Raw genomic sequence first — 27,057 nt, 5'->3', positions numbered from 1 at the left:
CTGTGTCCCCTGCCTTCGCAGGCAGATTCTTAACCACTGCGCCACCAGGGAAGTCAATATTCATTCATTTATTCATTTAATTTGTTAAAAAACTTTGTGGGTTTCTTAAAAGTAGTAGAGGCATCAAAGAATGAGGATCAAACATGACAGCAGAAGTATAGGCAACAAATGTAAAAACAGACAAATGGGATTACATCAAACTTTAAAACTTCTGGGCATCAAAGGAAACAATCAACAGAGTATAAAGGCAACATACAGAATGGGAGAAAATACTTGCAAATCACATATCTGATAAGGGGTTAATATCCATAATATATAAGGAGCTCCTACAACTCAACAACAAAACCAAATAATCAGATTTTTTAAATGGGCAAAGGACTTGAATAAAAAATTCTCCAAAGAAGATACACAAATGGCCAACAAGCATATGAAAAGATGTTCAACATCACTAATAGTAAGAGCAATGCAAACCAAAACCACAATGAGATGTCAACTCACACCCATTAGGATGGACACTATCAAAAGAACAGAAAGTAACAAGGGTTGGTGAGGATGCAGAGAAATTGGAACCCTTGTGCACTTAACATTCTGGTGAGAATGTAAAATAATGCAGCCATATGGAAAACAATACTGAGGTTCTTTACAAACTTGAAAATGGTACTGCCATGTGATCTATCAGTCCCACTGTTGCGTATATATCCAAAAGAATTCAAAGCAGGATCTCAAAAAGATAGTTGCACACTCATGTTCACTATAGCATTATTCACAAAAACCAAGAGGTAGAAGCAAACCAAAGGTCCACTGACTGATGAATGGATTAAAAAAAAAATGTGGCCTATACATACAATGGCAAATTATGAAGCCTTAATAAAGAGGGAAATCCTGCCATATGCTACAACATAGACGAACCTAAAGGACGTTATGCTACGTGAAATAAGCCAGTCCCAGAAAGAGAAGCACAGTATGATACCATGCATATGAAGTTTCTAAAAGAGTCAAAATCCGGGGCTTCCCTGGTGGCGCAGTGGTTGAGAATCTGCCTGCTGATGCAGGGGACACGGGTTCAAGCCCTGGTCTGGGAAGATCCCACATGCCGCGGAGCAACTGGGCCGGTGAGCCACAGCTACTGAGCCTGCGCGTCTGGAGCCTGCGCTCCGCAACAAGAGAGGCCGTGATAGTGAGAGGCCCGCGCACCGTGATGAGGAGTGGCCCCCGCTTGCCACAACTAGAGAAAGCCCTCGCGCAGAAACGAAGACCCAACTCAGCCCAAAAATAAGTAAATAAATAAATTTAAAAGAGTCAAAATCCTAGAAACAGAAAGTAGAAAAGTGGTTGCCAAGAGCTGTGGAGAAGGAGGCGGGGGAATTACTTTTTAATGGATATGGAATTTCAGTTTTCTAAAGTGAAAAAGTTGTAGACATCTGCTGTATAACAATGTAAATATACTTAACACTTCTGAACTGGACACTCTAAAATGATTAAGATGATAAAAAAAAAACGTCAGGGACTTCCCTGGTGGCGCAGTGGTTAAGAATCCGCCTGCCAATGCAGGGGACACAGGTTCCATCCCTGGTCCGGGAAGATCGCACATGCCGCGGAGCAACTACGCCCGTGCGCCACAACTACTGAAGCCCGCGCACCTTGAGCCTGTGCTCCGCAACGAGAGAAGCCCCCGCTCACTACAACTAGAGAAAGCCTGAGCGCAGCAACGAAGACCCAACGCAGCCAAAAATAAATACAATTAAAAAAAGAAAGTCAGTCTCACCTAGTCCCTAAATAGCATGCTACCAAGCACCAATTTGAATGAATTCCAATATTAACATAAATTCAATTAAAATAATAAAGCTGTATCTCAAAACTTTTTAAAAATGAGGATCAAGAAAACTCACTGAATTATTGAAATGTCATTGTTGACCTCTAAGAATGTTGGAACAGCACTGAAATCAAATAGTTTGACAATTCTCTAGAAAAACTGAGGTTTTCATACTCAAAACCTCATGGAATTCGGCACATTCTAGGCATTCTCGGCTGTCATTATGATCGTGCAAGTTGTGTCTGCATCCAAGTCTCTGGCCAAGGTGGCTGGATGAAATCCAGGCTGCACTCTGACTCAAAGCCAGCACCCACAGGGCTGCATCCACCGAGGTGGGCGGGCGCACCGTGTGGTTCTTTGGCTATCTGGCTGGTAGGCATTCATACTCATTTCTCAAGGTGTAGCTGAATTCCACCTCTGTGGAGACCTCCCTGACACCTTCCGTGTCCGTGGCCCTAAGCGACACATGAAGTTGTATGACAATCATCGGCATGTGGGTCTCTCTAGTGAGACTGAGTTTACTGAGGGCCTCTGTTCTGTGTCCATATGGTTAGTCCAGGCACCCGGTACTCAGGAAAGTGTTCAATGATGGTTATGGAGTTAAGATGGCTCTTGAAGGAAAATTCAAGGGGGAGGCAGGAAACGTGGAGAGCTACAGATGAGATGTAGGAAGGAGACTGGAAGTGGGAGAGGTGTACAGGCAGCAACTCCAATGGCTCTGAGTGGAACCATTATAATGCTGGATCAAACATAAGGTACAGCAGATGTACAAAGCAGGATCTTTGCATCGATGGATTACTGTAGACTTTCTCACAACCTTGTCCTATGTTGGGCACATGACAAGTGAAAAGAACCAACCTTCTCATGGGTAAGGAGGCTGCCCTTCCTACCACCTCTTTATGGGCTGCAGGAGCCCATGTTCAGCCAAGTTCTTGTAATTCAGAAAATTCAGCTTCGTTTTGCCATGGTTTTCAGGTCTTAAACCAAAATTTTACTGGTGTTTCTACCAAATCACAACCCGTGACTGAGTCTCAGCTCTCACATAATTCCCATTATGTACTTTTTTGGTGGACGTTCTAACAAGCAATAAAACTGCAGCCGATCAAGAAATCAAGAGGGAAAACTAAAGCAAAGAGTCTGGATTTCCTATTCCAAGGATATTCAGCTTCTGAAAAATGGAGTGTCAGCTCTGAGCCTTCCTTCCCAGAGTGGGTATTTTCTCCTTGGAACTCATATCTTACTGTTCCTGGGTATAAAGGATTAACCTGCTATACTAGGTTTGAGGGATAAGTGATAGGCATTGTATAAGTGACAGGCTAACTTCTCGATGCCAAAATTTCATGGTATGTAAATGAGAAATGTACAGAAAAAGAAGACTACACACAAAGAATCTGCAAATCCAAGTCCTGCCAAGAGCCCAGAGAATTCTGTGAACTTAAAAAGACTGTGGCAGAAGCACAAGCCAGTACTGCAGAGGTTATCATTTCTTGCTCTGCGTTGTGTCCTCTGCATTGTCTAATGCACGTAAGCAAAGGAAACAGATAGTGGCTGGGCCATGTCTTTTCTTAATAACATTAATAAAAAGTAAGCCACATATTATCAATTGTGTGACCTCAGTTTACCTGCAATAAAGTGCCCAGGAAGTGCAACCTGTAGTTCTTAGCAGTCCAAAGGTTTCCTGGAGTTTCACACCCAGAACAATCTCCAACTTAACACCTAGCCTGGAGCAGAGGAAAATGGGCCAGGTGTAGAAAGATGATTTAAATTCTACCACAAATGCTGTTTTACACAAGGTCACTGCTCAACTGACAACACTATGATAATGCAAACATGGCATCTGCTACAGGAAGAAACCTCAGTGCTTTGAGAAGGAGAAAAAGCAGTTAAATTCACGGCTCTGCATTTCAGGGGTATCAGGACCTTCTGGAGGACTCATTTTTCTACACACAAGAGCAAGCTGAATACTGTCCCGTGCGGCTTTCTTCTACTTTCATCTCTACAGTAAGTGCCTTTTCTATGAAGAGCTGCTGGCTGATGGGGAATCAGAGGCCATCAGTATGTTGGTGGCATTTCCTAAACAAATTCTGAGCTAGTTGGAGGAGACCACAGTGACCTCCAAAGGCAGGCTATCCAGGGGGGGAGCCAGGCCATGAGCAAGGAAGGCTGTCCATTAACGTTGTTCACGGCCCATAAGGTTGTACCTTTATTAGATTAGACAAGAGTATATATTATATATGCTAGGCTGTTAAGCAAATAAATACGGGTAAGGAAATGACAGCCCACAAAATTATATGGCTTGTTTTAACCACCACTCACCACTCAGAGTAGCTTTTCTTCTGCTTATGCCAGGGCAAACCAGCTACTCTGGCGCTGTCGGTGGGAGTAATGATCCCCTTTCCTCTGCAAAGCAAGTAAGAAACAAACAGCAAATAACAGCAACCCTCAGGGGCCAGAGACACGTCAGAAAGAGTCACTCGGGGTCGTGGGGGGGAGTCCAAACCGATTTGTTGGTCCCGTATCTCTAGTTCTGGTAACGGCCCTCCGGCCTTGGGCTCCAGGTGGAGGCAGGAAGTCTCAGCGTAGCGGGGAAGAGACGCTAGCTGTCCCGCGCTGGCGGGAGCCTCGCCGCCGAGGGAGCTTGATCGTGGACCGAGTGGAGTCCAGGGTCTCGCGGGAGGACGCAGACGCAGCCCGGGGCTGGGAGCCCCCTCGCGCGGGCCTCCACGAGGCGCCCCCGCCGCGGGTTTTCGCGCACGTGGCTGCGGGCCGCGCCGCACTTCCCCTCCTCGTGGGCTCCCGGGGCGGCCCGGGCCCTCGGCGGCGGCGGCGGGCGGCTAGCGGCGAGAGGCGGGCGGCGGGCGGCGGGCGGCAGGCGGCGGGCGGGGGCGGGCCTGCGAGCAGGGCTTCTGGCGGCTTTCCAGGTCGGCGCACTAATACGGGCGATGAGGCTTCGCGGCTCCAGTCTGACTGACGCCGACTGGGGCCGCCGCTGCCGCCGCCGCTGCAGCCGCTGTCTCGGTCCCCGCCGCCGCCGCCGCCGCCGCCGCCGCCGCCGCCGCCGCCGCCGCCGGGCCCTGCCGGCGCTGGACGCGTTCAGCCAGGCGGTGAGTGCGCCGCTTTCGGAGCGGGCGGCCGGGGCACCCACCGCGGGGGAGGGGACGCGGCCGGACCTGAGTGGGGGTGGGGGGTAGGGATGAGCGGCACCGCGGGGAACAGGTAAGAGCTGCCCTCGCCGGCGCGCGCTGGGCGTGTGCGTGTGTGGACGCGGGTGCGGCGAAGTTTTTCTTCCACAGGGAAGTCTTGGAGGCTCTTTGGTGTGTGGCTTGGCTCTTTGTACTCTCCATCCCTGTATTTCTTGGTGGGGCCTGTTTGGGGTGGGTCGGGGTGGGCGAGAGGCCGGAGGGGGCAGCTCCGGGGAGACGGCCGCGCGCCTTCCTCTCGGCTGCGGCCGCGGGAGCCGCCGGCACCTGGGACCTGTCAGAGGATGCTTGGCCCGCGGCGGGGGGCAGGGATGGGCGCTCGCCGTCAGCCCCCAGGCTGGGTACCGCGAGGGGCCGAGCACCGAGGACAGGCGCCGTGGAGACCCCGATTTGCCGCTGAGTAACTGTTTGCTGTGGCCGGAGGGGGAGGACAGTGGAGAAATCGGGGTGCGGGGTAGTATATGTGACTCCGCTGGCCTCCCAGGCCTTGTATCTCGTAGGGTTTTTTTTACTCTGCTTACCTTTGAGACACGCGAAGTGAGCAAAAAGAAAAAAAGAAAAGTTAGAAATGTTGTTCAAGTGTCTCTGCGCTAGCGCTTGGATTGTGTTGGGAGCTGGGGTGTTTGTCTTTTCCTTCGCCTGCTGTTCGGTGCCAACTCTCCGCGGAGGGGAGGGGGGCGAGGTGGGGAACAGATACAGGAGACTTACTGACGCCAGCATTGTGATCGGAAGGAGCAGCGAGCTTGGGGCGGCGGCGGGGGGACGGGACACATTTTTATGGATGGCTAATCGCTGACAAGTCTTCCCGTTACTATGCCTTCCTCCTCCCACTCTTGACAGTGGAAATTTGAAATGATAGTTTAGAAATACTCCGTTGACTTGTTTCTGGGCTGGAACTGGTACGCGTGAGAAATAACGTACAAATGATGTAAATCGACTTTGGGAATAAAATTGCACGTAAATCCTTTGCCCAGTAATTCACAGTCGGATACACACCCACAGGACACTGTGGATTGCTTTTAATGGATCCAATTTACAAGTACCGTTTCAGTGGCTTGCCAGATTTCTCGGATAATCTTTTGGAAGCGTTGTTGAACAGGAATAATAGAGAATAGCTGTAAAGTCATAAGGCATTTAATAATGCTACCTCCTTGGCCATAATTGAGCCAAGCATTTGGGCATCCTTCTGGGTGAGTGACATGTTAATCCTACAGGCATATCTTCTGCCTTGGGATTCCTGTCGGTGTCAGGGAATGCCATTGGATGTTTACATTTTAGAAATAGTGATCTATATTTAAAAAGGAAGTAAAAATAAAATCCAAACACATTCTCCTAACTCTAAATAGACAGTTCAATAAGTAAGTATCCCTATATTTGTAGGAAACCATGAGCAGGATTTTGGACCGCTCTCAAGTTTGTGGTTATCCAAGAAGGATACTGCAGATAAGAAAATGATGTAATCATTTATAAATAAGGAGCATTTAAAATATATTATGATAGAAGCTTCAAATAATATATCAGAAAAATAACTTTTAGTGGCAATGGTCACCTTCATTGATGGCAAGACTGCTGTCTTTAGCAGACAGCCTTCAGCTTGTTAATCTATTCTGACACAACCAACTCCCGTTTTTATGCTTCACTGGCTATCTTTGCCAAAGCTGTTTTTTGCTTGAACTCTGTGGTTTCAAGCTATGTTTAAGAGAATGCCAACGTATTCTTGATCTGAGCAAACTCATTTTTATCACTACAGTGTTTGCTAAAAATCAAAGACATAAACAAATCTTAGGTTAAACCTCAAAGTACTTTGCCCTTCTCACATCTTTGTCATCAATCTTATAAAGTCAGCATGAGCTATTTGACTTTTCTCCTTTTAAAATCTTTTTCCTTTTCTTATATATCCCCAGTTAATGAGTAATCAGAAAATATTCACAGACGTCAACTACTATATCTCTGATTGCCCAAGACCATGGAATGAGAATTAGGAGGGGTTTTTGTTGTTAATGAAACATTGCTAAGGATTCTGGAAGTAATAAACAACTGGTAAATTTGTTTATCCTTTCTAATCATGTGGTCAGTTGGAGGAGAAAAAAAAATCTGTCAAGAAATTATTTCATAAAGATTAAAATATTCAATTTCAATTTTACAAATAGTTTAATTCTTTTTAATGAGAGTTCAATTTCCTTTGCCACATTTGGAGAGTTGGTGTTTAATAAGTGGTCACTATAGCACTTAGACAACTAACTAGTTTATATCTGACATTCCCTCTGCAATAAATAAAACAGCAATTTCATCATGTTTGGCTTTAATATGTTGGAAATAATACTTGTCCACAAAATATATTCTGATACAAGGCAAGCTAAAAGTTATGAAAATGAACAAGTTTGTTTTTTTAATTCGCAAAACATACTACCTTGAATTTCAAAGTTCTAATGAAGCTTAGTGCAGATTTTCTACTCATCACTTCTAACATTTAATGAGGAATTCAGAAACAGTGAATAGTCCAGAATAAAACAGTAAATGTAGCAGTACATTGAAAGCATGAATCTCTTCAAATAGTTGTAATTCTAGGCTGTTGGGTTTATATTTCCTTGGTTACTGTTGCCAGTGAGTTGAAAAGTTATTCTAAAGGGGGAAAAAGAAAAAGCAAACAGTAAATTTGTAAGTAGTTATAACAGTATGAGCACCGTAGAATATTTTCTGTTAACCTAGTAAATGTTCATGTCATGAGTAGGGGCATAACAAAAAATAAACAAATATCCCTTGGCCATAAACTAACATTTTCAAATAAATATTCCGATAAATGATGTCTCTTAAGAAACGTGAGCTAACTAAAGTTAAGATTTTAAGATGTTTGTTAGCGTTAGAAGCCATCAGACCTGTGGAAGTTGAATGTTCTTCTTGCCAGTGGACCTCGGCCTGACACTACCTACCCCAAACCATTCTGAACACCACCCACTACTCTCTTTTTGCATCAGCCTTGAGCTGACCCTAGACCACGTTTCCAGGCTTATCTTCCCACCCCTTCCATATTTTATGCTGCAATTAAAATAAAGAATTGTGATTTTCCCTGCATACCCTGGCTTTCCTCTCCTCTGCACGTTTCCTCATGCTAAGGCCTAGAATGCCTTCCCCTGCTTCCCGACCTCTCACCGAATCCACAGACCTATCAGCATCTTCCTCATCTTTAATGACCCTGTCCAGGTGTGTCCTCCTCTGATGCCCCTGGTCTCAGGTGTGTCCTCCTTTGAGCACCTGTGGCTCTTGACATTTTGCACTCTTGCCCATCTTGTCTACTATTGAATTACTCATATACTGATTTGTTTCTTCTCCTCAGACAATCCTTTCAAGATCTGTGAAGGAACGGACTGTGTTTTTATCTATCGTTTTCATTCCCTTCTTGCCCACCACAGTGCCCTGCCTAGTGCTCAGTCAATAAATATTAATTAATTGACACATCTTTCACTGAACCCATGGTCTCGTCTGGAATAAAATCTGCAAAGGAGTTTCCCCTAAACGATAGGTCTTAACGGTCCATCTTTCAAGAAGCCAGCGTTGAACTTGAGCTGAGGACGTGTTAAGAGGCTGTGGAGAATAAGCCCTCACCCCAGCCCAGCTGAGCCTCTTTTTCCTGAATATTGTGGCTGAGCATTACAGTCAGGAAAGCTTATATGATACTCTTATTGCATTAGCAATTTTCCATATCAGATTCACTAAATACACAATGGAAACCATTTAGCAAAAAAAAAAAAAAGACCAGATTTTTAATGTGATATGGCTACCACAATGAAACTCTAATTCGATTCCACAGAAAATTGCTAACACGATATGCTGACCCCCTTTCCCCCAGCAATAGCCACAGAAAAATTGATACTGTTTTTAGTGTACATGTTTCAAACTGTGCTCACAAAAGAAAAAGCCGACTTGCTGAGATGAGCTTCTGCTCTGGAGATTGGATGTATAAAGAATCTTGTTATCAGTCTTGTCAGAGAGCTGAATCTCCCTTCTGTGCCTTGTTGATTACATTACCAGACCATACTAACTCCCATGGTAAGGTGCATCATATTCTGTTCAGTGGTTCAGAGTGAATAGAGTTAATATAATGTAAAAAATATAATTTGTATATAAATATCATGGCTATATAATATAGTCCATTATACAGTTTTAGTTGGGAAATCTAATCAACTCAAACCAGTTTTTTAAGAACCAGAGAGACTATGCATAAAACTTAAATGCAAAACTTAAAATGAAAATGCATAAATAGAGACAAATTATAAATGTGTGTATACAAAGCTGTAGCACTTCAGAAGTCCTAAACACTGATGAAATGTTGGTTCTCCCCTTTCATTCCCTACACCGTATTTAATTCAAAGATGAAAATTTAACCCATGAAATCAGTGTAAAGGAGTCCTACAAAGTTCTGATTTTTCCAAAAGGACAGTTTTGATTTTCTTTTTCGGGGGAAATACTAAATATCAAAGTCCCTCTCTTTCTCTCTCTCTCTGCATCTCTCCTGATTATCTGATATCACTGGTGGGGATTATTTTTATATATGAATTTTCCCTTAGGGAAATTTAATATTTCATATCTGACCACTTCCCTTCCCCTTTTTCACATTTAACTTTGAGGGACTGTACGTAGGAAACGTGTATTCCTCAATCATGAAATGGGTTTAGGGCTACGGTAATGCAAAGCTGTCTTTGTTTACAAACACTGGGATTATCAGGGGTGGCCATCCAGTTTTCTAGCCACTGGACAGATAACCTGCAGAGTTCATATGTTCCCTGAGGGCCACCCAGATGTGTTGATGGCCTTGGGGATTCGTTCTGAAACAACTTAGGGTTTGGAAGTGGTGGAGGTGTGAACATTCTGTGAGGGAGCAGCAGTTTCACCTGGCCGATTCCAGGAGCACATCCCCAGATAGAGGGGGCCACGTGCCCTCACAAACCCTTTTTAACCCATGGGGTATCTTCTTCCATGTGGCCTAATATTTTTCTTTTTTAATCTGTTAAACTGCTTAGAAGTTGATCAAATGTAGATTTGCTTTAGTTAACGTGTGTGTGAGTCAGTTTGTTTTTACAAAATGCGGTTCATTGTGAAATAGGTAGTTGAGGCAATTTATCAAAAGCCTTTGAAGGATTTTGTCCCGAGCACTTAGGGGCTTTGGAAGCAGATGTGCAGATTTTTTTTTAAGGAGAGTTTGATGGGTGGTAGAGTTCATCTAAAGTGCTGTGAGTTGCTTTCTGAGTACTTGTATGTAATTTAATTGACTTGGTGGTAACACATTTCAGAAAATAATTCAGAAAAAAATGACAGATTCCATCAGGGTTCTCCATCTCTTGGTAGAATATTTGATATCTCCTATTATTCGCACTTGATTATAAATCTGTTTGTTCATCTTGCTTTTCTTCTTTACTAAGAATCACACATGAGAGAATTGGAATTTGGTAGGAGGAGAAAGAAGAAAGAGTAGGTCATTTCAGAGTTGGTGCATTAGGACAGTTGTGAGGATTGGAGGTACCTGAGCTCGGGCAGAGGGTGCGGCAGAAAGCAGGTCGGCAGGTGCCGAAGGTGGACGTCACCTATTTGGGCTGGTTTCAGCAGTATTAGAGGCTACCTATACTAGGAGTGGAGAGGGTCTTGGTGAGCTGGCCAGGGAATTTATCAGCACTTGCAACATTGTTTCTGCGAGGAAATGAATTCCACTTTCCCTATGACCACACTGAAATGCACACTTATTCATAAAGTGGGACCACCAAGGATTAATGACATGAGTGATTATTATTAATGATATGAGTGATTATTAGAAGACAATGAATGTGAAAAATGAGAAAATGTTATAAACTAAAAAGATTTTAGGTCCCAAGTGCTTTTCTTTCACTTGTTGATGCCTTTATATCCTTCTTGCCTGATTTCCTAGGGGTAGAAGGATTTCATTTTTAGGAGCAGAAGTTGGATCAGATGTTTGTCAGAGACAAACCCTTGTGTACATAAATGCTTCTCTTAGGATTTATTAGTTATTATGTGTTTACACAAAGCAGTCGTTAGGAGTTGGATGTTTGCAAACAATGGCAAGTTGGTATCTGGGTGTTATTTCAAAGGGTGACACCTTCTTTGTGTCATCATTGATCTAAATTGATTGCAAATATTCATTTTAAAAAGTTTAAAAAAATACTGTATTGATTATGTTTTGGGGTCATAAAATGTGATTTTGTGGATGTAGTAGTTGCTCTAGAAAGTGGGACTGATACACTTGGTCATTCATTCAACATTATTTACTCTGTGCCTTTTGTACCTACACTGCCTGTGAGGCCCCAAACCAGGCCGTCTGGACCATATAAAAAGGTAACCATGGGCTTCCCTGGTGGCTCAGTGGTTAAGAATCCGCCTGCCAATGCAGGGGACACAGGTTCGAGCCCTGGTCCAGGAAGATCCCACATGCCGTGGAGCAGCTAAGCCCATGCGCCACAGCTACTGAAGCCTGCACTCTAGAGCCCGCGAGCCACAACTACTGAGCCCACGTGCCACAACTACTGAAGCCCGCGCGCCAAGAGCCCATGCTCCGCAACAAGAGAAGCCACTGCAATGAGAAGCCCATGTAATGCAAAACGAAGAGTAGCCCCCGCTCGCCGTAACTAGAGAAAGCCCGGGCACAGCAACGAAGACTCAAAGCAGCCAAAAATAAATAAATAAATAAAATTTATTTAAATAAAAGGTAACCACATAAAGTAGCATAACAAAATAAAATCCCGGTATCCAAGATTTCTCAGCCTAATTAGAGAGAGAGAGAGAGGTCAGGAAAGCAGATATCAAATTGTTTATCCAATAGTTAAGTTTTTTTATACAAAAAATTGACCTATTTGGATTTCTCTAATTTTTCCTGGTTAGAATTCCATTTTAGCTGTGTGTGAATTTTGAGTCACTCTTGACAAGGTTAATTAGGACGGTGTTATATGGGGTTCAGGACTCTAACTAGAGGTGAAATAGAAGGCATAATGGGAATAGAGATTCTGGTAGTAAGTCCCTGTGAGAATTTAAGGATGCTGAGGGCATCTCTGGACTTTTACCGCTCTGATTTTCCCAGTTACCCTCTACTGGCTGAGGGAGTTTGCATGGCCCCTCCTACAGGAAACCTTCCCCAGCCCTTTTTGTTTGTTTTTTTTTTTTTTTTTTTTTTTTTTGCTGTATGCGGGCCTCCCACTGTTGTGGCCTCTCCCGTTGCGGAGCACAGGCTCTGGACGCGCAGGCTCAGCGGCCATGGCTCACGGGCCCAGCTGCTCTACATCATGTGGGATCTTCCCGGACCAGGGCACGAACCCACGTCCCCTCCATTGGCAGGCGGACTCTCAACTACTGCGCCACCAGGGAAGCCCCCCAGCCCTTTTAATAACAGTTACAATAATGCACCTGTCACCTGTCTGGTAATAATGTGTTTAGATTTCTGTTTCCTCCTGTAGACTGTAATATTTTACAGGAAAGGGACTGTATTTTATCTTGAAATACCCAGTGCCTAGCACCATGTCTGGTTCATCATTGCTACTTGATAAATTTAGTTCTTCCTTCAACCATGTCCTTTTCTCTTCCCCTAAGATAGGTTGGTGTTTCATAGGGTAAGGAGGAAGGAAGGAGAAGCCATTTGGATTTTAATCTGTAGGCACAGGAGAGCGATTCCATTTTGACCTGTGGTCAAAAAAGAAACACTAAAGGATTTGAACAGGCAAATCACATAATCAAGGGGTGTTTGAAGGAAGGTGAAGACCAGTTGAAGTGACACAGGGCATCTGAATGCCCACATTCGCATCCAGCGAAGCTGGTGAGATGGTTGATACAGCACGAATGCCTTTGGCCAGTAAAAATCTGCGCTTACCCGAACTGCAATGCATTACACAGCTCATTAGTGATTCTCCTCTATCGGTTTTTAATCTCATCCTTCAGGCAGCCTGTGGCCAGGAAACTCAACCTCCCACAATACATGCACATCAATAAAACGTTTTAAATTGCCCACATCATTTTTAAAAACATTTAAAATTTTCTTCACAGCCATTGAACACTTTGCAGGTATTCAAGTACAGGTTGGTGTTCTCTGTAACATCACCTTCAGTAGATAGACTGTTACATGCACAGGAAGGAGGGAGCACATTATGTAATTCTGCCCTTCAGAAGAATTTATCGTATCACGTCAGCAAAGTAATGGGTTTCAGGTCAGCAGTTAGACTGATTACATAGGGCTTGATAATAAAATAGTTCATGTTACTGATAAAACTGGATTTTACGTTTATTCATGCAACATTTGTTGTAGTCCAGACCTGGTGTTAGGCTGTACTGACCACCCCGTGGCACAGCCTGTGCCCTTTAGAAGGAGCTTGACATCTCTGGGGAAAACAAGTAACAAATACAAGGAGTCAGGAGTGATGGTGCTACCGTGAAGGTCTGTGCCAGGGGCTGGGGAAGCCCAGAGGAGCTGTGGAGGCCGATTCATGCTGCTATCTGGGGCCGCAGGGAAGGTTTCCAGGAAGCCGCCTTCCAGCTTGGTCCTGAAGGAGGGGCAGGAGGTGGCTGCACACAGGCCTCCTGGGCAGAGGGGAGGGAGTCAAGGGCAAAGGGGGCGAGAACTAGTGAGGCTGGGAATGTAGTTGGGGAGGCCAGGTTGTGAAGAGCCTGGTTTGAAATTGAACGCCAAAAGCATCAAATCATACCCCACCCCGCAATGATATTTACTGTTGTTTTTTATATAAAATACGCAAATACATACCCAGAGTAGAAATTTGGATACAAATATTTTAAAGCACAAACAAAGCACGTTTAATCCCCACCCCTGGAAATAGATACTGTCCATTTGGCTGCAGACTCACAGCCAGGTGTCACTCAGGACTCGGAATGACATCACGTGAGGACCCAACAGGGAGGGTGCTTTCTGGGGGGTGGGCTGCTGAGGGGGGAGGCACAGTTGAAGACAGCTGCCTGGAGTGATCCAGACTCACTGAGGACGTCCAGGGTGGGACATGGCTAAGAAGTGTGTGGCAGGGCCCATCGCAGGATTCGGTGACCTGTGGGGTATGGGATGGAGGGAGAGGAAGGAATAGAATTTCCGTGGGATTGTTCTGGGTCAGGCGTAGCTCCTGGTTTCTAGCTTGGACTAGTGGTTAGAGGGTGGTGCTACCAGCACAAGGGGAGCACAGGGAGAAAAAACGGTGCTTTAAGAGGCATAACAGGATCTATTTCTTTCTCTTCTTTTAAATTAGTAAACTTTATTTTTTAGAGTAGTTTTAGGTTCACAGCAAAATTGAGTGAAAAGTACAAGAGATTTCCCGTATACCTTCTGACCCCACACGTGCACAGCCTTCCCTGCTACTGAGAGCCTGCACCAGAGCGTTGGGCTTACACTGTCACCCCAAGACAAAATTTTACAGTAGGGTTCACTCTTAGTGTTGTGCGTCCTGTGGGTTTGGACAAGGTTATAATGACCTGTCTCCACCACTGTATTCTCCTGCTGAATGGTTTCACTGCCCTAAAAATCCTCTGTGTTCTGGGCTTCCCTGGTGGCGCAGTGGTTGAGAGTCCACCTGCCGATGCAGGGGACGCGGGTTCGTGCCCGGTCCGGGAGGATCCCTCGTGCCGCCGAGTGGCTGGGCCCGTGAGCCATGGCCGCTGAGCCTGCGCGTCCGGAGCCTGTGCTCCACAACGGGAGAGGCCACAGCAGTGAGAGGCCCACGTACCTCAAAAAAAAAAAAAAAAAAGTCCTCTGTGTTCTGCCTCTTCATCACTCCCTCTCCCCAACGCCTGGAATAGATCCCATTTCTACATTTGGATATACTGCTTTGAAGGATTCTGGAGTTAGTAGTAGTCAAATAATTTAAAAATCGTTTTAACCAGCAGACCCTTTCATCGAGGAAGCCTCAGGAAGTAAAGCCGAGTGAAGCAGGGCTGCTCTGGTGGACGGTGGTATCCACAGGGAGACAGAGTCCTGGGCCCCCCTCCCCTGGTGTCCGTCTCCCCCCACCGTCCCTTGTTGCTGTGCCCGAGGCTCCCTCCAGTCTCCAGGATCCTGAGCAGCCCCCTTTGGAAACTGCACATAAGCAGCTCTGGAGCTCAGAGGAGGTCATAGTAGTTACCAGATGCAGTGACCTCAAACTCTTGGGCTTTCGGAGATTTGGTGACTGATTCTTAATAGATTTTTTTTTTTTTTGATTTCTACTTGTTTGTTTGCTTGTTTGTTTTGGTCCCCTTCCTTGGCATCAGGCTGCCAGTTTTGATTTCACTTTGCTGTCCTACCTGCTAGTAGCACCTCCTCTTCCCTGTCTGTTTGCTGCTCTGATTTGCTGTAAGCTTGGGAATCCTAGAAACATGCTTGTTGTTTAAACTGAGTCGAAAATAGTTGCAAATAGATCCTGTGTGATCTTTTTTGTACAGGCTTGATAACACAATTGTTCTGGCAGGTAGAACTCTTTTTTGTTTGTTGCTTGTTCTCAGTTATCAGCAATTGTACAGAGGCAATTGCTGGATAGTCAGATTTTACGCGGTTTTCATTCCATCTCTGTCAAGGTCCATCTATCTTCTCACCTTCCCTCTCTTTCTGTCTGATCCTGGAATTCTGGATTTACATAGAAAGTATATTATGGGCTTAGGAATTTCTTTTTTGTAAAATAGGTGTAGCATGGAACTTTATTTATTTATTTATTTGGTCGCACGGTGCAGCACGCAGGATCTTACTTCCCTGACCAGGGATCGAACCTGGGCTCCTCAGTGGGAGCAGGGAGAATTCATCACTGGGCTACAGGGAAGTCCCTGGGCTCAGAAATTTCTATCCATCAGCTCTACTGGGTGAATAGTAGCAGTTGAAGCTGATTAGGAAGAAAAACATGTCATTTTTAATTCCTAATGAAATGCTGATATGTTGAGATAGTTGAGACACTGTTCTTTTCCTTTGATGTGAACATTTATCCTCCCCTCCCTTTTTTCTCTTTCTTTGCGTCTGATCCATTCTTAGATTGTTTTTCTTTCTTTTTTTCCCCTTTTTTGGGGGGGATACATTTTATTTGCACAGTGAGGTATGCATAAGGAATCAGCAGAAGTATAACTGTTAATAATAAAAAAAGAGTGTCCTTACATAGTTTACAGTTTTCAAATTGTTTTTGTACACATCCTCTCAGTATGAAAGGTAATGATTATTGTTTCAGTTTTACAGAGCAGAAAACAGGATTGAAGTGTTTAATTTGAAGGTCTCAGTTAATTAGCAGTGGAGCTAACATTCAGACTCAAGTCTTCTTCCTCCAGTTCCTGTGTTTTTAATCCATTACATTATGTAGTCTCTCTTGTTCATGGAATCAGTAGTTAAACTGTGGACCCTTCCAAACTTGAATAATAAAATATCACACTTGTGGGGTGGTATACAGTATTTCCAAGCATTTGCTGACAGTGTAAAGGATATAGATTGGAATGCTAGAAGCTTATGCCGTAATCTTCCCAAGGTAGTGTTGACATTCTCTTATAAGTGTTATGAATTGCTTACTCTTACACAATGTTTAATCTTGCTCTTAATATTCAGAATACTACATGGAAAAAATATGTAGCATTCTAAGTCTACCTTAAAGTGACCCACACGATTAGGTGTGTTCTTTACATTCCCTCTGTCAACCTTTAAAACAAAAACGTGGGGCTTCCCTGGTAGCGCAGTGGTTGAGAGTCCGCCTGCCGATGCAGGGGACACGGGTTCGTGCCCCGGTCCGGGAGGATCCCACATGCCGTGGAGCGGCTGGGCCCGTGAGCCATGGCCACTGAGCCTGCGCGTCCGGAGCCTGTTGCTCCGCAACGGGAGGGGCCACAACAGTGAGAGGCCCGCGTACCGCAAAAAAAAAAAAAAAAAAAAATGTTTCTTGTCTCTCTATTTTAAGAAATATTTCTAAATCTCCAATAATTCTAATTCCAAAATAATTCTGAATCAGAAATTTAATAAATGATGTCTAACCAACATTGACATTCTAGCTGAAAAATCAAACTATATGAATGCCAAGAGAACTGTGTCTCAGGGATTTAAGTGAACATAGATTAAGACTTCTCACAGGCTTATTAAGCATAAGTTCCAATGATATCAGCTTACTTTAGCACTTCATATTATGAACACAAGGCTGCCTAGTAAGCCATGTCTTGGTTTAGGCATAATATATCACTTGTAGTTAGGGCCTTTATTTTATGTGAAATTCAGTATTAATATAAAAAGAAACCAATCTGCTGTTGGAGGAGTTCTGTTTTAAAGTGAGATTGAGTGTGTGCTTTATGCATTATGAAGGTTTTGACATACCTGTGAGCTTTTTTTTTTTTTTTTGTGTAGTTGTGTAGTATAAGGTAAGGTTGTTTAACCCAATAATATTCCCATGCAGTAGATTCTATTATAGTCCTATTATAGTCCTATATATAGATTCTATTATATTCCAGGAAGGATTATAAAGTCAATTTTATGGAAGAATGAATTTCAAATTGTGTGGACCTTCCAATAGATTTGAAGTCCTAGAGATTCTGGAATATTAGTAGGTTTTAACACAACTTTAAATATCGTATGTGATAGTGCGTGAAAAGGAATTTATATTTCCGCTTTCTTTCAAAATGCTCACAGCTGATGAATCTGTGGATGTTTGTTTAATTTAGTTATTTGTTTTGTATGAGAATAAGTGATTCTAAGAAAATAAAGCTCAATAATATCAATTAGTGGTATATAGACTTGCTCTTGGTTGGTTCTGAGATAGAAAGTAGATCTCATTTTTAAAAATAATCTCTCTAGAAATGGACTTGATGTGGGGAGGGGGAAGGGTAAACTGTGACAAAGCGAGAGAGAGGCATGGACATATATACACTACCAAACGTAAGGCAGATAGCTAGTGGAAAGCAGCCGCATAGCACAGGGAGATCAGCTTGGTGCTTTGTGACCCCTGGAGGGGTGGGATAGGGAGGGTTGGAGGGAGGGAGACGCAAGCGGGAAGAGATATGGGAACATATGTATATATATAACTGATTAATTTTGTTGTGAAGCAGAAACTAACACACCATTGTAAAGCAATTATACTCCAATAAAGATGTTAAAAAAAATAAAATAAAAATAATCTCTCTAGAGATTGTTCCATATTTTCCCTTTTTCTTCATGTAGAAGGAAATGTTATTTTTAAAACAGTACTCCCCTCTTCCCCAGCCGCCCCAAACTACCACTGTCAGAGAAAATTGATATGTTTATATGATTCGGCATTAAGTGGAAGAAAAGGTCTAAAAGGCAGGCAGAATGCCCGGACTGCACAAAACTATGATGGTCCTGCAGTAAGTGTGGGCCATTGAAAGGTGAGTAACCTACATAATTGGGCCTGGGCTGTGTGCGAAGATTTCCCAGCATTTTATGTTATTAGGGATTTTAGTTTCTTTCAAGGCTTCCATGTACCAATGGCACATTATTTTCCATCTCAAAATTAGAGTTTTAAAAAACCCTCTGATTTTGGCAGAAGGAGACTTTATTTGTAAAATCCCTTGAAGGTAGTGATGAAGCAAATTATCATAACATTTGGAATAAGATTTTTCTTGTGGTAAAATATACATAAAAGTTACCATTTTTAAGTGTACAATTCAATGGCATTAAGTATATTCATGTTGCTATGCTTCCGCCACCACTATCCATCTCCAGAACTTTTCCATCCTCTCACTTGTAACTCTGTACCCACTAAACAAAAACGCCCCCTTCCCTTTCCTCTCAGTCCTGGTAGCTTCTATTATACTTTCTGTTGCTATGAATTTGCCTGTTTTATTTACTTCATGTAAGTGGAATCATACTTTTGTGTTTAGCTCATTTCATTAGCATAACGTCTTCAAGTTTCATCCGTGTTGTAGTATGTGTCAGAACTCCCTTCTTTTTAAGGTTGAATAATAGTTCATTGTATGTATGACCCATTTTGTTTATCCATTCTTCTGTTGATGGACACGTAGGTTGTTTCCACCTTTTGGGTATTGTGAATAATGCTGCTCTGAGCATTGGTATATGAGTACCAATCAGTGTCTGTGTACCTGTTTTCCTTTGTGTATATACCTAGGAGTGCAATTATAGGGTCATGTGGAAATTCTACATTTAATTTTTGAGGAGCTGCCAAACTGTTTTCCACAGCTGCTGAGCCATTTTACCTTCCTACCAACAGTGCACAAAGGTTCTAATTCTTCCACGTTCTTGTCAATGCTTGTTAGTTTCTGTTTTGTTGATAACAGCCATTCTAAAGGGTATGAAGTGTTATCCCATTGTGGTTTTGATTTGAATTTCCCCAATGACTAATGATGTTGAGCACCTTATCACAGACTTATTGGCCACTTGTATATCTTCTCTGGAGAAATGTCTATTCAAGTGCTTTGCCCACTTTTCAACTGAGTTGTTTGGGTTTTTTTTATTGTTGAGTTCTTTATACATTCTGGATATGAATCCCTTATCAGATATATGATTTGCGTGGAATGTGATTTTTAATGGAAAGAGTCTAAAAAACTACTATATATATATGTATTTTCCACCTATTTGTGTATATTACTTTTCACATTTAAGAATTCTGTGGAGTTTCATAACATACAGTCATATAAGTAAAAGAAAGCAGATATTTAAAAAGATTCTTTGTTTCTAAAACCCAACCAATCTTAGGTCACATTAATTTTAAACAAATCATGGTTAGATTAGAGGATATCTAGCCAGCAAAAGAGATAAGAGTCCAGTGTGTGATATAACATTCAGTGACACAGCAGTTGTTCTGCAAATGAAATTAGAAGGGCCATTTGGTCTTTGTAGCTCTAGAAAGTTGGATCACTGAAGAAAAATTAGCTGCCGTCCCCTAGAGTCTGTTTTTGGCCCCTCAGTGTCCTCCTCATTTAAAAGCTTTCATTTGAGTTAAGAGTTGTAATGCAGGTAGATTAGAAATAAGAATTTTTAAAACTTGGTTCTAGTTCTGCTTTTGACATATTAATATGGTGATAGTATTGAAAATCCAGCAGCAACTCTTAACTGAAAAACAAAGATATTTTAAAAAGTATAAAACCTTTTGAACAGGATAAGGACAATAAATATTTTTAGTTTCATTTGTGTGTGGTATCAAAAAAAACACAAAAAGCCAACCTCATAGATACACAGAACAGATTGGTGGTTGCCAGAGGTGTGTGGGGGGGAGGGAGCAGAATAGTTGAAGGGGGTCAAAAGGTATAATTTATAACATAAATGAGTCATGGGAATGTGATGTACAGCATGGTGACACGTGATCATACTGTATAGTGCTGCGTATTTGAAAGTTGCTGAGAGAGTAGATCTTAGAAGTTCTCATCACAAGAAAAAAATGTATGTAACTAGGTATGATGACAGATGGTAACTAGACTTACTGTGTTGATTATTTTGCAATATGGACAAATATCAAATCATTGTCTTGCACACCTGAAACTAATATAATGTTATATATCAATTATACCTCAATTAGAAGAAAGGATTTTTCAGAAGAATACATTAGAGGAGAGAAAGAGTAGGAATAGAGTAGAATGACCAGGAGTCAATTTCAAGAAATGAAAGCCTAGGTCAGCATTTCTCAGCTTTGACTCTACTGGTGTTTGGGGTTGGGTAATTGTGGGGTGCTGTCCTCTGAGTTGTAGGAGGTTTAGCATTATCACTGGCCTCTACCTGCTAGATGCCAGTGGCACCCACTCCCTCCAGCCCAGTTGTGGCAACCAAAAATGCCTCCAGACTTGCCAAGTGACCCAAGGGGGGTAAAATTACCCCTCTTCCCTCCTTGAAAACCACTGGTCTAGGATGGTAAGAGCCTGAGTTGAGTTCCAACAGCAAGATGTCATAAAAAGGGGAAAACAAGTGCAATTTTGAGTAAAGAAAATTTCCGGTAATTAATACTTATTAAGCAGCTACCATTTCCCAGGCACCAGCACTAGGTGACATAGTGCCGTCACACAAGTAATCATAAATATTTATTAAATGCAGATTTTATGAGAGGGATTGGAGCTACAGAGATGAATAAGACAGTTTCTGTCCTTAAAGACTGTCGTTTAATAGAGGAGAGACAGATGAACAAATAAATTACTATCCAAAGTGAAAATAGTAATGTGTATAAGCTACTGACTGAGAAGAGAATTCATCTGGGAAAGTCACATGAGCTGGATTTGAGGGATGAACAGCAGTATTGCCTCCCGGAGTGGGTTTTGCAGATGAGGTGATGAATTCTCCATGGTCTTTTATTCGCTAAGTTGAAGACCAAGTTGAGGCAAAGCTCTCTCCAGACTGTCACCTCTGTCCAGGGAATAAAACTCCCAGAATATAATTAAACCTGGGATGACTGCCTGGGGAAATTGTACATTTTCCCTGAGGGTTTGAGTGGAGCGATTAGCACCTGGCAAATCCCAGAGCTGTGCCATTTTAGTGACAGCTTATATACTTCACATATTGTTTTAAATCATTATCAGATGAGGAGATGCATATCTCACTCCCTTAATAAATCAGACTCTCTGCCAGACTATATCAACAACATCTTGTTGATTTTGAAAAAGTTAAATAAGAGGCCTATTTGCATCCTCTGGTTAACAGGTTCTTTATTAGCAAGTAGGTGTGCTGTCTTGGGACCTAGAAACAGATGGGGCCATGTGGCTTAATTTGTGGAGTGGCAATAGATTGCTTCATCTCACAGCAGCAGTGTTTGCTGTTATGTAGGAAAAATGCAATTATTCAGTGGCAGTTTACATAATATACATTCAACAGTAGTGGTGCTCTTCATACTTCCTTAATTATTTACATTTTAAAATTTTTACATGGAAAAAGGAAGCAATGAGCATCAAAGAAAATTGCCAAAGCATTTATCTTAAACTGCACCACATATTCTAGCGCTGCTTTTTCTTCACTGGCTTCTGTCCCATTAGTAACAATAGTGTTCAGGCTTGCTGATGTCACTGCTCAGTCATTTAATTTAACTAAATGTGATAAATATGTTTAATGAAGATTTCGTTTGGAACTTTTTTAGAAGGTCAGTATGGTGCTTTTTGCATTGCAGGGTATGTTTTCTGATATGATTGTAAAACTACATAAACTTATCAAAAATAATTATTTATGTATCCTAAAAGCTATGGAGACACTTGAGATAAGATGCAAAAGCTCTTTTCCCTCTCAGTTCAGAGAAGACAATTTATGGTTATTCTGCTTCATCTCATCTGATGGTTTGTTTTTGAAAAATATAAAATGTTCAATGTGATAGTAACAAAATGATTTTTAGCTTTAGTATGTGTGAGTTACTAAACACTGACACACACCAGAATGGCTCCAGCTGCTCCTGCCCCACTGACAATATGGCTTTGAAAGGGTCCCTGGGCACCAGAGCCCAAGCCTAAACCACCTGCCTTCCTGCCATTTCAACTCTTCTCTGACAGGAATTGTTCGACCATGGTATTATCTTCCTCTCTTTTCCTTTTCTCCTCTCACCCCCACCATTTTCTCTGAGCTGTGGACAACTCTGTCTTCTCAGTACCTCATTCATTCATTTAGCAAATATAAGCACCTACTATATGCTAAACCCTATTCTAGGAGCCTGGGGTACAGTGATGAACAAAATGGACAAAAATCCACGTCCTAATTGAGCCTATGTCATGGTGGGAGAAAAGAGACAATAAACCATAAAAATAAATAAAATACAAAACAATCTTGAAAAAGGAGAACAAAGTTGGAAGGCTCACACTTCCTGGTTTCAAACTTACTACAAAGCTACAGAAATCAAAAGAGTGTGGTATTGGCGTAAGGCTAATTAGATCAATGGAATAGAATTGAAAGCCCAGATCTGTGGCTGATTGAGTTTTGACAAAGGTGTTAAGAACACTCCATGGGGAAAGAATAATCTCTTCAACAGATGGTGCTCGGATAACTGGGTATCCACATGCAAAAAAATGAAATGACTCCTATCTCACACTATACACAGAATTAACTGAAAATGATCAAAGACCTAAATAAAAGCACTAAAACCATAAAACTCTTAGAAAAAGACATAGGGGTAAATTAATTATGACCTTGAATTTGGCAATGAGTTCTTAGATAGGACTCCAGAAGCACAAGTGACAAAAGAAAAAGTAAATAAATTGGACGTCATCAAAATTAAAAACTTCTGTGCATCAAAGAGCATTATCATGAAAGTAAAAATACAACATATAGAAAGGGGAAAATATTTGCAAATCATGTATCTCAGAATCTCTATATCCAGAATATATAAAGAACTCTTACAGTGCAACACAAAAAGACTAACAATGCAGTTTTAAAATGGGCAGAGGACTTGAGCAGACTTTTCTCCAAAGAAGATATACACATCGCCAAGAAGCATGTGAAAAGATGCTCAGCATCATTAATCATTAGGGAAATGCCAATCAAACTACAGTGAGATACCATTTCACATCCTCTCAAGATACCCCACGTTCCTTAAGTTGATGCCAGTTTTCAAGCAGGTAAACATGAATATATTTTATCAGTAGATTTCCCACTCTGGTAGATTCCTTTGAATGGCAGGTTGGGCTTAAGCAGAAAAGGGCTTTGTCATAATATGGAATACTATATGCAGCATTTTAAAAGAATAAAGTAGATTTATATAATACTAACATAGAAAATACCCTCAGGCAAGTTGCAGAATGATTAAATATTTTTAAAAATTCAAACTAATACTATATTTTTTTGGTGAGGACCTATCTATATGTGAATATGAAGAGGAAAATATCTAAAAATAAGCCCAAAGAGGTAGTTATACCAGGAAGGACATGAGGATTTGGGAACTGTGGTTGATGATCAAATGAAATTTAATCTTATCTGTGTTTTAACTTTTGTAAGAATAATAGCTTAATGAGCAACTTATATAATTAGAATTGTAAAATGCCTTGACTGATTTAGATATGACTAGAGGCAAAATGCCTGTGGGTTTATTTTGTTTTTGTTTTAGCAATTACTCTGGAACTGTTGACAACCAACTGTAAAATCTGTACAGGGAGTGCTCAAAATCTGTTTTTTTTTTTAAATTATGGCACAAGAAAGTATTGTAAGTGAAATAAAAATGCAACTTAGAGTTAAAATTGAAAGCTGAATATTACTCTGACTACCACAAAACTTTAAAAACAAAATACTAACATGAAAATGCTTACAATATTTCATTCATTGAAATAGGCAGAATATAAGACTATCTGTGAACTAACCCTATTTTACAATATTTTTATTTAGAAGAAAGAGTTCTAAATTCATAAAAATGTTAACAATGGTTAGCACTTGTGTGAATGAACAGCCATTTTGGGACTCTCTTTTTAAGAAATTTTCCATATTTTTCTAGGTTTTTTTTTTTTTCTTTCTTTCATGAACACAAAATGCTTTTAAAATCAAGGGGAGAAAATGCCCTCACTATTTTATTTAAAGAAAAAAGGAAGGGAGAGAGAAAGGAGGAAAGACTGGGCAGGGCAAGCCAGGAAAGATGGGGAATTCTTGTGCTACTCTTCTGCCTCAAGTATTAATAGCTTGAATTGTGTGTTTTCATTGCTTTGATCTTTAAAATATAATTTGATAACATGTATGTATCTCTGTGATATTTAATTTTTGTTTATCTGTTTTTAAACTTTATAGAAATGATTTCATACTCTGTATAGTCTTCTAGGCTCTACTTTGTTTTTCATTTAACATTTTATCTCTAAGATCAACCCTCAGTATAGTTAGTTATATTTCACTGTGAGATTATTCCATCATTTATCTGTTCATTCTGTAGTTGATGGATGGGTTATTTCCAAATTTGTGCTATTTTGAATAATACTGCTATATAAGTATTACCGTATATGCAGTAGTGTCATTTAGGGCAGTGCCTTTCACATGGTTTTAACTATAACCCAACAAGACATATACACAAATCACTCTTTCTCTCTCTCTCTCCCTCTCCCTCTCTCTCTCTCTCTCTCTCTCTCTCTCTCTATATATATATATATATATATATATATCACTTCAAAAACTTCAAGATATAATACTTTTCCCTACTCTGATAAAACCCAGTCTATTTTTTAAAATACTGACAGAGATCCAATAAGTTGGATTTTTTTTTTTGCGGTACCCGGGCCTCTCACTGCTGTGGCTTCTCCCGTTGCGGAGCACAGGCTCTGGACACGCACGCTCAGCGGCCATGGCTCACGGGCCCAGCCGCTCCGCGGCATGTGGGATCTTCCCGGACCAGGGCACGAACCCGTGTCCCCTGCATCGGCAGGCGGACTCTCAACCACTGCGCCACCAGGGAAGCCCCTATTAACCATTTCTACCTGAGGTTTGAAAACTAGTCGAGGACATACATCCAGTTGTGGAGTTGCTAAGTCTAAAGATATGCAAATTTCAACTTCACAAGATAATAGCAAATTGTTTGCAAAGTACTGATCCACCTATTCCTATCAATTTTTGTTAATCACATTCTTATCAACACTTGGTATTTCAGACAAAGTTAGGTTTTCAACAAGAAGTCTATTAACTTAATAAATCAAGTGAGGACATATTAATGATTTTTACTTACATTCTACTCTTACAACTAAAAATTTCTAGCCAAATAAAGTGCCAGGATTTCCAGAAGACTGGAGAACACTGAGTTGTTCTGTATTCTGCTTGAGATCTTGCTTGGCAAATGTCTTCACATATTCTTTGTTTGAAACTACATCTCACTTATTACTCTGTTTGCTTTGCTGCTCAAGTATGCAAATAGTGATCTACCTCAGTTGTGGCTTCATGCTTGATTTTAAAGTTAAGCATCACTGAGATATTATCTGCTAAGTAACAGTTTAACCAACTGAGAAAACAGGTACGTTGTCCCTGATGTGGTATGACACGGGTCATTCTAAAAAGACTGGAATTTTTATGGGCAGTGGTTATGTCAATTTTAAAGCTCAAAGGATCAGTTAAGTATAAGCAGGCTGTTTGATGAAAAGTTTTGGTTGATTTTGTCAAAATGTGTCCTTTTGTAGAACCAGCCTGACATCTAAGGCTTCATAGTAAGAACTTAGTTTAGCTAGTTTGTGGGTCTTTTCACCGTTTGTGAGCTTGAGAATGTCTTTCCTGCTGTTTTTACACTTGCCGGGGAGGGGAGTGCCTCTGTATGCTGGGGCACTTCCTCTTGCCTCTTGCTGTGTTTCATGACTCCTTAGCACATAAAAATCTACTTGTTAGTCTAGATTCAGTGACTAAATCTACAATGGAGGAATTTTTGCTCTGCACAATGATTGACTTCATTATTCACAGCTATCCTCTTGGTTAATGGGCCATCAGCCATAATCTTATAAGGCTCCTTCCTTATGTCTGTCTGGCCTGGGTGACTCCAATAGGAGGTGAACTTCCCTCCAGCTTAATCTTTCAAGTCAGTGGTACAATTAAGCCTAGTCACCCAGTAATGCCATGTTGTATTTATTTCAATGATATTATCATCATAATTGAGAAAAATTTTCCCAACACTGCCTTGCACCCTTTCATCCTTCTGGGTGTGAGTTTTTCTAGCTTGAAAATGTACAGAGCTCATTACAATGGGTGAGCTCACTTTGACTCCAGCACAGATTCTGTTTTTCGTTTTGTTTTGTTTTTAGTTTCTGGAATTCTTTCTCAAGGGCGAGAATCCTAACCGTAGGTCTAAAGAAGCACTTGCTTGCACGGTGGGACAGTAGCAGTTAACAGATGCCCAATGGAGCGGCAGGAGTAGATAAATTTACAGCACAAAAATGTTAGGACTCTAAATGGTGTCGTTTCCTCAGTTATATCGCATCTATGTTTTTAGAGATTCTACCTGGAAAAAAACCTAACAAGTTGGAGCAGCTCAAGTTCATGTCTCACGGTCCATCCACAGGTCTAGGGAACAGGGAGACTGTCCTGCGGGGCGCCAGTTACAGATCGTGGGTCTCACTGGGGCTGGCACAGTGAAGAAAATAGATTGCTTCTGGGCTGGCCCAGAGTTTTAGACTCTCTATGATGAAATCACTTGTTGCCACCTATGTTTAAAATAAAAATAAAATAAAACAAAGCAACACTTCCCC

The 27,057-nt window shown here is 41.7% G+C and overlaps 1 protein-coding gene across 1 annotated transcript in view; it reads left to right on the top strand.

Moving 5' to 3' along the window:
• The first annotated feature begins 4,867 nt into the window (after positions 1–4,867).
• Positions 4,868–27,057, top strand: part of SMAD9 (SMAD family member 9) — a 63,480-nt gene continuing 41,290 nt past the window's right edge. The window contains exon 1 of the mRNA XM_060129144.1: positions 4,868–4,917. The gene's annotated coding sequence lies outside the window, so the exon portion shown is untranslated. The remainder of the gene's footprint in view (positions 4,918–27,057) is intronic.

Source organism: Lagenorhynchus albirostris, chromosome 18 (genome assembly GCF_949774975.1).
Source record: "Lagenorhynchus albirostris chromosome 18, mLagAlb1.1, whole genome shotgun sequence".
Lineage (NCBI taxonomy): Eukaryota > Metazoa > Chordata > Mammalia > Artiodactyla > Delphinidae > Lagenorhynchus > Lagenorhynchus albirostris.
Note: the sequence above shows the minus strand (reverse complement) of the source record. Positions and strands in the feature narration are given on the sequence as shown.